The sequence below is a fragment of the Pithys albifrons genome, chromosome 11 (genome assembly GCF_047495875.1).
Source record: "Pithys albifrons albifrons isolate INPA30051 chromosome 11, PitAlb_v1, whole genome shotgun sequence".
Classification (NCBI taxonomy): Eukaryota; Metazoa; Chordata; class Aves; order Passeriformes; family Thamnophilidae; genus Pithys; species Pithys albifrons.
The window spans coordinates 7,634,161-7,644,930 of NC_092468.1; the positions used below are offsets into that span (position 1 = coordinate 7,634,161).

The window sequence follows — 10,770 nt, forward strand, 5'->3', positions numbered from 1 at the left end:
ACAAAAAAACAATCTATGACTTATTAAAAATGCGCTGTCTGCTTATCAGGAAACATTCAACTATTTCTACACTAGATATTATTTTCAGCCAAAAAAATAGAAATGAAAGGTATTGGTTAAGCACTGTTCTACCTCACCTTCAGACTGGAGGTTATCATCTTTGCTTCTGCAGGGCCTTGATCCCTTGAGAATGCTTTACAGCTCTTTGGATATATCCAAGAATCAGCACTTTAACATTAATTATCATTGTGAGCAGCCACTATAAACATCAGCAAACTTCACAAAGGACACTATGCAACACAGCATAGCTTATTTATATTAAGGTTAATTGGTCTTTCAGGCACTCCTCATATTTGCTAAAATAACATCCAACTGTAGTGCAATAAAGTGATTTTGTTCCTTTGTCTCAAACCCAAAAGACTAAAAAAGCTGGCTTCCTTCAAGGGCAGACAGGAAGCATCCAGGGCATATTTGGCTATAACTGATAAGTTGCACACTTATGTTGTCTGCTGTAATCGTTGTTTTGTGCTGCAGCTTAATGCAATAGCTACACTGAAGCTTTGAAAGGCCGAAAAACTAAAATGAAGACTTAAAAACTTCCTGGTTCTAATGTTCTGAGAAGAAAGAATGTTTAAATTAAGTAGGAATAGGGCTAATTTTCCCTGTAAACCCATGTAACAAAAGGGTCCATCCCTATACATTGTTGCAGCGGCTCTGAAGTAATCTCTCCTTAACTGCAGTGGTGAAAACAGCAAGCCCAAGGATGAACAGATTTGCTGCTCACGTGGTGGGATGTTAGTGCTGCTGTTGTTCCTCCTCATGACAGGCGTGGTAAGCTTAGGAAGAGCAGAGAGAAGCCTCTGCTGTTAATGTACTGGTCAGATCCCAGGCCCAAGGAGCTGTGTCCAAAAGGAAGACAAATTGCAGGCTTACACATTTGATTGGTATCACAGACACAGTTACATCAGTGTACATTTTATCAGAGCCTGCCTCTCAGAAAAGGGATCTGAGAGAGAAACTCTCATAAGAATTCACTTAAAAGAAGATCGGGAATAATTTAATTAAAAGTACATATTTCATATGACTGTTATGAGAATCACATCCAGTGAAATACTCAAAATTAGAGCCTTAAATGCAAGTAATAATTATCTCAGGAAGCAAAGTCACTCTATATAATCAGAATACTTTCACTGAGAGCTGAGTTACATTGCCCCTGTTCCACGTAAAATCAACTGTCCTATGGAATTCTGTCTTAAGGCTGCTTGACACATGACCAATGAACAGGCTTTGAGATGGGGACTTCTGGGAAAGTTATTAGAAGCTTTACCAGCAGTTTTAAGAGGGATCAGTCTTTTCATCATCAGAACGTGCAGATTTGTCTAGACTGACAAAGTTACAACATTTTTGATTAGGCAAAGCCACTTACCAGTGAGCTTGTTAAATCCCAATATGGTTGCTCTCATTTAGAATTAAAGTACTTTGCACTTTTAAAATTAATACAAACCAAAGGGACAGCACTTTAATTTAGACTAATTAAGAGTGAATTTAAAGTAATTTGGATAAATCATTTAAAACCCCTGGGTGAATGCATCTTACTCAGAATTGACCCTCCCTTAAGCAAGCTCTGAACTACTGGAGAGATCTTTCACCCACTTCAGCATCTGAAACAGGCACTGAGAACTGCTTGCAAAACTTATCTGTGGAGACTAAGAAAATGTGTGGGATTATGTGTTTCTAGTGCTGAAGATGTCCTGAAGATGATTGGATGCAGGACTGGTATTTTAAAAGTTGGTAAGTCACGAATTTACAAAGCCAGACTGAAATACTTAATTCTGATGTAAAACTGAGTTACTTTGCTTCACACTGCTTTAACATGTGAGTTTAATTTATTTTATCAGTAGTTGGTGAACTCATACCTACATAATAAACCTAAGCTTATAAACCAAAGCAAAGGACACAAGGAAAACCAAAACGGTAATCGAAAAAAGAGCATTTTTATGGCCTGATGACAACTAACCTGGCAGTTTGCTCAGTCAGTTCTAATTCTTCTAGGACCAGTTAAAATCTAGAAAATATTAGTCCCAGGCTTGCATCTGGACAATAAACTACTCTTGTTTTAGGAGATTCACTACCTTCCTTATGAAATCAAGGCAGCAAGGAAGTAGAACCTGCAACCTCACATGCCAGAAAGAGCTAGAAACTAGCACTGTCAAACTGCAGCATTCAGGGGTTTTTATTTATTGCACAACTACTAAAATGCTCATGCGAAAATGCTCAAAAATAACAGCATAGCAACAGAATTCCTGCCTGCTTCTCTACTGCTTCTTCTCTTCAGTAAATAGTCATTGCATCACCATAAACACGTGTTGTAATCAACAAAAACATCCTTGTAGAGTGCACAATAAGCCCAGGTCTGGCCTCTTCAAGTTTGGCCCTTCTGCCACTATAAAAGCTGACACAATTCCCTTTTCTCTTGACAAACTCAGAACCAAAACACAATGCAAGTCAAGTATTGATCTTTTCTACAAATTCTTCTCTGACATCATTTAACTTCTAAAGCCTTCCAGAATTAAATAAGGATTAAAAGTTACTAACATCAAATGTAGAGGTAAGGTAAGTCTGAGTAAGTTTTCAGTGACACCAGCCTCTTTGTCCTAATAGTACAAAGGCATCTAAACTATTTTAAGGCATCATCAAGAAAAAACCTCATTCTGATTTATTAGAAGAGGTGCTTACTTAAGTACACGACTCTCTCATTTACTTCCATGGAATAGGAGGGCTTATATAGCAAGTTTTAATGCACACAAGTTGAAATCTCTCCACACAGGAGCCTCTGGTGACACATCTGGTGCCACCATTAACCATTGCAAGGGGCACACAGACCTTTACCCACAGGGAAGCAGAAAAGCAAAAATCCAAAGGACTTATTTCTTTGCACTGCAAACCCTTTCCAGAGAGGGGAGAGAGTTCAACAGTCATCTGAGCTCCCAAGGCAGTTAACACAAGATCAGAAAACTCCACCCAGAGGTCTCTGCTTCTTCCAGATCCTCTGTGATCTCATAGGAACCGTATTTGTGACAAAAGGCAAATGAAGCCCAGGATTATTCATTAAGACACATCTGCAACTCACCGGAGACAAATGTTTCCTTTTACCCTGAACATACTTTTTAAAGCCCTTTGTGTTTTGTGTCTTCAAAAACAACATAAAAGTCCAAGTTTAAGGTACTGTAACTTCATTGCCAGCACTCAAAAACAGCTAAGGAGATGACAGGCTGAAGAAAATTATGAATGGAATCTTCAGTTCGCTGAAGGAAGCGCCAAGCTGTGCAGTGTGAAGCAGCAGAACGTGTAATGCTATGAGAAAAATGGGGCGGCAAGAATACCATTTTGCCACAAGCGTGAATGAGCATTAAAACATCATCCCGGGGAGACGCTATCGCTGACAGCCCTTTGAAAGGAGGCCACCCGTTACACCGCGGGGCGATGCTGCACAGCCTCCTCATTAGCATTGTTTAAATACCCCACGGAGCTCCGGCTCGTCGCTTCCCCGCGCCATCCTGCGCTGCTGCAGTGTGCGGCACAGCGCTCCAGCTGGAGCCTCACCGCCCCCAGCCCGAGTGCCAGCGGGGCACTAACCCGTGGCCCCCTCCGCGCTAAAGTATTGGAGGCTTCGTTATATAATATGTGAAAGATAACAAGTGGCAGCAATAAAGCAAAGCAGGAAGAAAACACACCAGATACTGTTGATTGCCTGCAGTTTGAACAAGAATGGTTAAATAGGCAGCATCAAGTGGCTCCGCCCCAGATTTTGGAGGCGCTCAGCGCACAGCTGACCAGGCTTTGGGACAGGAGCGTTCTCGCCCTCGGGGCGCTGCGAGGGGACGGGCGGAGGGAGCAGCAAATCGCCGGGGAAGGAGGGCGGCGGTGCCTGGGGATGTCGGGGGCACTTTCCCGTGCAGCGGAGCAGCGCCGGGCGGGCGGGACGGGCTGTGCGCTCCGCACTCCGGGGCACGGCCGCGGAGCCCCCAGCTGGTCCCGCAGGGAAGCCCCGCGGGCTGCGGGAAGCGCCCCCGCCCGTCCCGATCCGCCGCAGTAACTCACCGGCCGCGGGCACGGCCCCGCCGGGGTCCCCGCACCGCCGCGGCTCCTGCGCCTCCCGTGGGGCAAGGGAGCCCGCCCGGGGGGGCCGGCCAGGCTGTGCCCGCGGCAGAGGCTCCCGCCGGGCGCAGCCGAGCTCTGCCGAGGTGCGAGCCCCGTCCCGGCCAGCGAACGGGCCCGCGTTCGCTCAGCCCCCCTCGCGGAGTGACGCCCGCGCCCCGGGGTTGGTGCGGCCGCGCCGGCACCGCCGTTGGAGCTGTCGCGGCTCAGCGCATCCCTCAGTCCCCAGCAAGCATTTTCCTCCCGGATCGTCCTGCTAAACTCGCCCTTTTGATAGCAAATAGCGTCGGGTGACACTTGACACTTTAACAAACATTTCTTTTCTAGTATGTAAAGTTCTTAATTATGGACCACGAGGAGTTTTACTGAATAATTTTCTGTATCACAATCATTTAGGCTGGAAAAGAACCCTGAAATCATCGAGTCCCATCTGTGACTGATTTTCACCCTGTCAGCTAGACCGTAACACTAAGTGCCATAGTGCCATGTCCAGTCTTAGGCACCTCCAGGGACAGTGACTCCATCACATCCCTGGGCAGTCATTCCAATGCAGACCACCATGGAAAGGCAGTCCTTTCATACATGGAAACACAAAGGACACGGGTACTGGAACAGGTAGCTATCTGTGCCTTGGCTTCTGGTAGGAACTTACTTGTAAATTTGAGTTATGAACATCTGTCTGCTTCATAACTTCCCCTCTGAGGTGTAAAAATAGCTTTTATACATACAAATAATGTCCTTTCTGCTTTGAAAATGGTATGATGCTTCATGTCAGGATTACAGTAGGAGAAAGGGGACCTTGATCTTTGGAAAGTGGGAATATGTGCTTTTTAAATGGTAATAAATAACTCTAATATTAATAAATCATGATATACCAGAATCTAAGAATTTCACTGACCAAAAACTGAGTATTCCTGTCCTGGACCTCACTCATTCCATATCTGGAATAATAAAAAAAATTATTAACATGTAATGATGGCTCAAAACTTTCACTAGTTTGAAATGCCAATGAGGCTGTGCTAGAACAGGCTCAGAGGGCAGCAAGTAGTGTAAGTGGTAAAGTATTCACCAAAAAGGCAAGTGATATTGTTGTCTTTTTAAATACCTTTTTAGCATTTAAAAGATTCAAATATTCTGTTTCCTGACAGGTTTTGCATAGTCCAGGTTAGAAAGCAGAGTACATTTCTTAAGACAACACTTTACAGGGGAATTAAAACAGAAAATTTGCTCATCATTTCATCTTAAGAAATGTCATGGGGATGCTATAAACTTAAAAGCCAAGCATTTCACATATAAATTAGTACAGATTGGTACAAGGGACATGCACAATTAGAGAATTTACAAGTTTACAGATCTGTATTAAAGCCAATAATCTTTAAAATGTATTTTGTTAGTCGTGACACGATCATATATTTTAAACAGAACTTACCTTTGTTAGTGAAGCCTTGGCTAGCCTAGAGATTCTTTTGGAGACTTAACTCAGCCTCAACCACAAGCATCTCCCTGCTGAAAGGAAAACACAGGATGGTCTTAGAAAGTAACAACAAACCATTCCAGTGTTATCAGAGATGCTTGGCAGTTTATTTTCCTGTTTGCTCTAACTTTTGCATTTATCAGAGCAAATTAACATTCTTTGTTCTTCAACACAGAATTGCAGAACAGTGATACACAGAGGAGGTTCATCTGCAGGAAAGTCTTGTTAATGATGGGGCTCTTTGCCTTTATTAAATAATAATTATGACACTGTTCATTGACAAAATTCAAAAGCTATTATAAAAAACAACTATTTATAACTGCATTAGGAAACAATAGTCTGATTCATTCATGACATTTGAAATGTATGCATAATTTTCTTTGTTATTCAAAGAATAACTATGCCTATTACCATAAGAGTAAGCATAAAAAAAATACAGTTAACACAAAGACATTATAAAGGCACTCTGTGATTAATAACATCATTGATATGCTTTGCAAGAAAATTTATTTTTGAGCCTAAAATAGGCAAAATGCATGTGGCCCTTCATTAACCTAAGCTCAGCAGAGACAAGACAGATGTGGGGGTGGGGGAGAAGAGTAACAAAGTCTCACAAAACCAATTTGCTGCACTGAAAATGAATAGAAATAATAGCCTGGCAATGACAGCACTAATTTTCTTCAAATAGAGAGTAATAACCTGTTTAATTTCCCAGTTCTAGAAAATGCTCATGTCACTGCAGTTTCTGTACATAATAAAAATAAATACAAGTTTAGCACAATATTCCATTACACATTAAAAACATCATAAAGAGCTTTTCTTGAGCCTGAGCAAGATTTTAACAGCAAACTTTAAAGTCCTCATAAGCCTCACAAATCATTCCACTGTTACTGATCTTGCATGATAAACCTATTCCACTCCTGACTTCATAAATAAAACAGGTATCAGAAGTCCAGACCATCCCCAGTAGCACCTGATTTTCATCCAACTTATTAAAAGCTACAAAGAGGCTTCTGAAGTCAACTTTGATGGTGTTACTGATCTATTTGTCCTTATTTATATCACCATAATCATCACTAAAAATCAAGTACAGGCACGAGTAATGTAAGAGAAAAACCTGGAGTCTGTTTCCAGTCAAAGTGACATTACTGCAGGTGACTTTGCAATATTCTAATGTAGGAAAAGCTAAATATTTGAACCCCTCTGGGAAAACTAAATATGTTTTCCAACACTAGATGCTACTTCCTGCAATGTGTCTTTAAAGTATTTTTACAAAATTAGAGATGTGGCAAGAAAGTAGGAAAGAAGCCTCCTATGTTCTTCACAAATCTCTGACAGCTTAAGTTTTTGCACATTTTAACTGAGGAAGAAAATATATAAAACATTTATTCTACTGCCATCTATTTCATTCCTACTATTAAGAGCCAAACAGAACTCATTTTTGTTAAGGTTTGCAAAACTTTCTATTATAACATTTTTTCATCTCTATATAACTTATGAAATCTCTAGGAGAGAGGGCCAGAATTGTAAATTCTTCAGGGACTTATGAAACCAGACAAAAACGGAACTCCTAGTGAAGTTAAAGGAATACATTTTTAATATTCAGCCATATAGCTCCAACTTAATTATCTGTGTCATATCTAAATTTCTTACCCAAAGTCTTTTCAGTGCCAAATGTCCTGTTTGGTGCCAAATAAGTTTTAATTTACAGCCAAATCATATACATTGTCTTGTCACAAGCAGTTAACTTTTTCACAAAATGTGTACTGAGCTGAAATGAGAAAATAAACATTAATCAATAGGCAGCTGAGTAAACAAATGAAGTTTTATCACTGTGCTATTTTTCCTTGATTTAGCAACTACCTTGTGATTACACAAATCTCACCTCACAGTGCTTGACTTGAACACAATCAATGTGTTTCTACACAACATCCAAGAAGAGTCAGTCTTTCACATAGTTTGCCAAACCCAATAAATGACTACTGTAATTTATTTTCTCATTTGAATGGATTAATCTTCCAGCTATTACAGATGCCCTTAAAAATCCAGGAGCATATAATATAATCCAGTGTATTCAATAAGGTTATTTTCTAGAAAATGTTGAGTTTGCCAGAGGGGTTCAAGTCGGATATTAAAAAGACAGTTAATCCATCATTTTATATTCTTCCTATTATTTGACTGCAATTTGTGCTAATTTCCTATTAATGAAGTCTTTGAACACAAATATAAAATAAACCTTAGTGTCAAAACCATGAATATAAATCAGAATATGACATGTCAGGACCTATAAGCATTCCCATTGTGCCTGTATGCTAGTGAAGATAATTTGGGTGCTGCTGAATATGGAAATATTTAAAAGGAAATTGGAACTGGAGGGAAGACAGCCTGCAATGGTAAAGTGCCTATTGGAAGTTCAGCCCCTCTTTGACACTGCTGCATTTTGGCAAGGAGTGGGGGGGACTGTGCCCTTTCAAATCAGTGATGTACAGCTCTGCCAGTTTAGATTGCCACAAGATAGGTACATCCTGAGCTGCCAGGGAGCATCATTAAAAATGTTGTGAAATAATTTAATGAAATGTTTAATGAATATGCAAATGTCAGCCAGGAAGAGAACTCCTATTTTAATTTGCTGGTTTAAGTTAAAGAATAAATTACTAAAAATAGAGGCAGGAGTCAGTCACCTGTAAATTCCCTTAGAGAAAGGAGGAGATGAAAATGTTCTGTTCATTGTCTCATTACAGGACATAGTGCCCAGGGCACCTTACCTGAGGATGAAATCTAATTCTTTGTCTATAAAACAACCTCTGTGTCCTGGCTAGGTATGGAGATCTTTTTGGCTCCTTCCATGTTGTTCCACATTTTTCGTGGTTTCCACACATTCTCTGGGTTCAGAGGTCTCCCAGGAGTGAAGCTGCAAGATTATGGGCTGGAGAGAAGGGACCAAGCGAGGGCCTGACCAAAGCACACCTTGCACTGATCTGGTGGGGCAATTCTAGCCTTACATGCACTGGGGTCAGATGTTTCTAAGGAGAGTCTGAATGTCCTTCAGCTGCATCAACACAAGGAGAACCTGGCCAGGAACATCAGCAAACCCATGCTGGATTTAATGAGTCTCCTCCAGCACAATCTACCAGCCTATGCACACCCAAGAAAGTAATCTACAGATGCCGGTGCACTGCTGGCAAATTTAATTAAACCCTTCCCTCCCTTTTTGGCTGTATGGATTTGCCCTTTACCTCTCTGACACCTGAGAGTACTTTGGGGCTCTGGATGGAGGCAGAATCACAGAGATCACTCGCTCCAAACCTCAGAAATGAAGAGAATGCAACATATGTAATTTGCTCTCTCATATTACACGGTCTTCCCTTCAACCAAATTTTTTTTGTAATGAGGAAACACTGAGGGCAGAATTATGGTGTAACACAAGGGGCAGAGGGCTCACACTGAGATGTTTCACTGGGAACTTTGAAACTGATCCTGTCATGGAGAGTGGATTAATTATCTTGGTGCCATTACATAACACAATCATAAATGAAACCAAATTTGAAAATAGCAAAGCAATATTGTTCGGACATGGAACACTCAGGTTTAAACTGAAGATGAGTTTCCAAACAGCTTGTAAACTAAATTACCTGAATGGATAGTAAAGTCTGTGTGGTAATCATCACTGGATTACAATAAAATTGCCCGAACCCTGAGGGTTTAGGAGCTATGATTTCACTTAATTGCTTTCCACATGGGATGGTTCATGTCTAGTTGGAGAAAGCGTCACATTAATACTGATGGATAGCAATGGTGACTAAGTAACACTTTGCAATATTTCAATTCACATCAGAAACTATTGAGCCCTCTAATTGAACACGTGTATTTTCTTTCCTCTCCCTTCTTGACCTGTACCTTTTTTTGCCTTGAATCCCAGAACTTGCCATATATACTGTGAAGAGTAAATATGGCAACATGAATTTCAGAGCTGTCTGAATCAGGGTAATAGCTGTAATTGGCATTAGGTATGCCTCAGCTGCTGAAGAAAAGATGGATTATTGCCATGAATAAACAGCAACCAAACACCAAACAACACCCCAGTGTTAATGTAATAAGCAGAAACGTAGCTTGTCACACATATTTGTTATTCTCTCAATTTCCATATACCATTAGAGTAAGCCCAGCTTTGGAAGCAAAAGCCAGCCCAGGTGAAATATATTAACTGACTTTGGTACTACTGACAAAAGCAGAACTACTAATCAAACCTGAAAATTAACTTTGAACTGACTTTGTGTTGTGAAATAATAATGGCAACCAGAATTTACGAAGAAGCTACTGAAATAATGTTCCATCAAGTGATTAATAGATATTGTTTGTATGGGATGGAAGTTCTAAGAGGAATGTATAGTATAATTAGAAAAGACAGTGGAGCAGAACAGAAGAGTCTACTGACAAATCTGTAGGCTGGGAAGTACAATGAGAGCAATATTTGCATTATGGTGCAGTAACATGAGCAGGATCTCTGCAGCACAATAGCCTGTTCTCAAGAAATGAGTTTAAGAAAATTAATTTGCTCAAATGCATATTTAATAAAATACCTGATGCCTCTACTGAAATTTTCCCAGTTGGTTCTTCACACTTACGTTTCCCCTGATGAAGAGAATTATTCAGACAATGAAAATGAATTTAAAATTAAGCTAAAATAAGTAAGCAGTACCTATTTTAGGTAGCTTGTGAATGACTGGTTTAGATTACACATTAGGAAAAAATCCTTCACTGTGAGAGTGGTGAGGCACTGGAAGAAGTTGCGGATGCCCATCCCTGGAAGTGCTTAAGGTCAGGTTGGATGGGGCTCTGAGCAACCTGCTCTGTGAAGGGTGTTCCTGCCCATGTCAGGGAGTTGGAACAAGATGATCTAGGGTCCATTCCAACCCAGACCATTCTATGAACATTAAAAATAGAATACTTAATTACTCTTTCCCTACCATCCTACAACATTTTAGCCATTTCAACAGTACTGTGGGCATCTGAGGGCATTCGTGTTGATGTTGCACAGCGCGTGTCGTGCTCAAATTATGTTTAATTTTAGAAAATTAGATTCCAATTGTCAATTTCCATCTGAAGCTGATGCTTGACATGTAAAGCCTTGTAACACA

The 10,770-nt window shown here is 40.6% G+C and overlaps 1 protein-coding gene across 1 annotated transcript in view; it reads right to left on the minus strand.

Annotated features, from left to right (window-relative positions):
- Positions 1 to 8,415, minus strand: part of SPSB4 (splA/ryanodine receptor domain and SOCS box containing 4) — a 163,439-nt gene extending 155,024 nt beyond the window's left edge. Inside the window, exons 1-3 of the mRNA XM_071566264.1 lie at positions 8,398 to 8,415; positions 7,286 to 7,403; positions 5,588 to 5,664 (exon numbers count right to left, since the gene is read on the minus strand). The gene's annotated coding sequence lies outside the window, so the exon portion shown is untranslated. The remainder of the gene's footprint in view (positions 1 to 5,587; positions 5,665 to 7,285; positions 7,404 to 8,397) is intronic.
- Positions 8,416 to 10,770: the final 2,355 nt, after the last annotated feature.